The sequence below is a fragment of the Ovis canadensis genome, chromosome 25 (assembly GCF_042477335.2).
Source record: "Ovis canadensis isolate MfBH-ARS-UI-01 breed Bighorn chromosome 25, ARS-UI_OviCan_v2, whole genome shotgun sequence".
Classification (NCBI taxonomy): Eukaryota; Metazoa; Chordata; class Mammalia; order Artiodactyla; family Bovidae; genus Ovis; species Ovis canadensis.
The window spans coordinates 20249909-20252478 of NC_091269.1; the positions used below are offsets into that span (position 1 = coordinate 20249909).

Here is a 2570-nt window from a genome sequence, read left to right on the forward strand (position 1 = left end):
AGAAGCTAATTTTCCATGGAGGCAGAAACTGTAAGTGCAGGTACAAAGTTTATTATTAGAGACATAGCACAGCAACACGTGGGAAAGAACATAGAAAAACAGTTGGTTTAGTTAAGTCAGAAGCAAAACAGAGATACACACCAGGAGAGAAAGGTTATGGGTGCCTCCCTGGTGAGAAGGAGCTCAATAAAGAGATGGCTAAATCATTTCTATAGGCCAGTTTTTCTGGGTCTTTGTTTTCCTTTCTGTCAAATTTCTGGTTTCTTTTTTCACATCTGACCTATCCTGGGACTCTCCCCTGGTGTGCACACACCCCTCAGCTAAGATGGATCTTGAAGAGGAGGCTTCTGGAAGAAGCAAGACTCACTATGGCCTGACATTGTCGCCTGACTTTTGACCCAGAAGGAGCCTTTCTACGCATGATCTTGTCCCAAAAGGGGGTGAGGGGAGGGGAGATCACTTAATCCTCTATTCAAGCAGAATTTTGTCCCTCTTTGTACTTGCCATGACTATCAAAGTGTTTATAAGAGACAAACACTGGCTATTTACCCTCTTTCTGTTGTTACTTCCATTTCAGAGGGCAAACAGGAGGCTGATTGTAAATGACTCAACTGGAGCCCACCTAGCTCTTGTCTGAGGAAATGTAAACAGGCTAGTTGTAAATGTCTAACCTGGAGTCCATCTATCTCCTATATCAGCGTTATGGGAAGATAATAAAGCAGAGAACATTATGGTGCAGAGATGGATATAGACAACGAAACAGAAGAAATAAAAAGAAAGCATTATGCTAATGGAAAAGCATTATGGAAGTTAATGGGGGAAAAAAGCTAATGTGAAAGACTTGCTTTTACTCCATAAATCTTTGAACTTAGATCTAATTTAACTTTTCACTACAGATTTTTCATCACCTATATGTTGGCTTGTCATCTACTTTGTGCAAAGGTCGGGAGCTCATAACTCCCAGTGGGTCTCCCATTTAAATACTAACCAGGCCCGACCCTGCTTAGCTTCCGAGATCAGAGGGGACAGCGTGGGGGCAAGGGAAGCCTCAGGCAGGATGCCTGGCAGGTGCTAGGCAGGATGGGCGCTCAGGGCCCCGGCTGGGCTGCGTCTAGGCCTGCAGGAGGCTCAGAAGACCACGGGCCACGGGCAGCTGCGGTCCCAAAGGCAGACATCTCCGGTGCCACGTGGCCCTGAGCAGCAAATGGGATAGCGCGGGTAGGGGGTGGCACCGAGAGGGGGTGGGCCTGACGAGGCCAGGGTAGGAGAGCACCGAGACCTCCGCGCCCCTCACCCTACCCCCTAGCCCCCCAATGCACGCCTGACCGGCCAAACGAAGGTCCCAGAAGGCCGGTCCTCCGGGCAGGGCCAGGAGGGTGCTGGCCGGAGGTGGCGGTGTGCGGGGAGAGGGTGGGGTCGCCCAGCCACCCGGCCGCCGGGAGTCCGGTCGCTGGTGGTGCAGCTCAAGTGCAGCGCGCGCTCCGTGGAGAGCTGGAGAGCTGCGGCCGCCGGCTGGCCCGGGCGGCAGGTCAGAGCGAAAGGCAGGCGCAGCGCAGGGCTCTTAGGGCGCCTGGCGGCAGCCGCCTCCGTCTACGGCCATACCACCCTGAACGCGCCCGATCTCGTCTGATCTCGGAAGCTAAGCAGGGTCGGGCCCGGTTAGTACTTGGATGGGAGACCGCCTGGGAATACCGGGTGCTGTAGGCTTTTTGTTGTTTCTGTTTTGCCCTGCCTCCCCTCTCCTTTAGCCCCCGGCCCCAGCCGCACCGCAAGCCGCACCAGCCGCTGGCCCCTGGCACCCCACCGCGCTCAGAGCCGCCGCCTGCCTTCCAGCCCCTCTCAGGTTGGCTGGCCGGGGCCCCGACTCCCGCTGCAGACCTGGGTTGCCTCCGCGCGGCCCGCGAGCCCCTCGGCTTTCGGCGTCCAGGAAACCAGAGGAACGGCGGCGGCGGGGGCGCGGGGGTCTCTGTCTGGGGCTCCCTTGGCAGGCCTCAGGCAATTCTGGGCGGGGCCGGGCCCCAGCCCCACCCCCAGACGCATCCTGGCAGGCAACCTCGCGGTCTCCCGCAGGCGCGGGCGCACAACACACACACACACACACACACACACACACACACCCTCACGCCCGCCCCCCTCCCCCCAAACACAGACACACACCCCCGCAGCCCAGACAGGTCAAGAGCCGGAAACCACAAGTAAGGGAGACAGAGAAAGAGGGAGAGAGAGAGACAGCAAGAGGACCGCACAGGCTTCCAAAGCCCCGGCCGCCACACCCTCCCCCCTCCACTGTGGGTATCCACCCGGCCCCCCCAGTCGACCCGACCCCACCGTCGCCCACCGACACACTCACACGCACACTCTCTCCCACACTCACCCTCTGGCCTGGGGGCGGGGGCTGGGTCTCGCCTCAGGGAGCCAAGCCGAAGGGGACCTTTGAGACCTCGGCTGCGAGGAAGTCTTGGGGTCCCCACGGGTGATTGCCAGCCCCAGGGCACCGCGTCCAGCCGGGGCTCGCCCGGCCCAAGGCTGACGCTCCCTCCCCTGGGAAAGCTGCTTCTTGCGCAAGGCCG

At 58.8% G+C, this 2570-nt stretch overlaps 1 non-coding gene across 1 annotated transcript; it reads left to right on the forward strand.

Annotated features, from left to right (window-relative positions):
- Positions 1–1588: 1588 nt before the first annotated feature.
- Positions 1589–1707, forward strand: LOC138430679 (5S ribosomal RNA). The gene has a single exon (XR_011253355.1). It is a non-coding gene; the product is annotated as a 5S ribosomal RNA (ribosomal RNA).
- Positions 1708–2570: the final 863 nt, after the last annotated feature.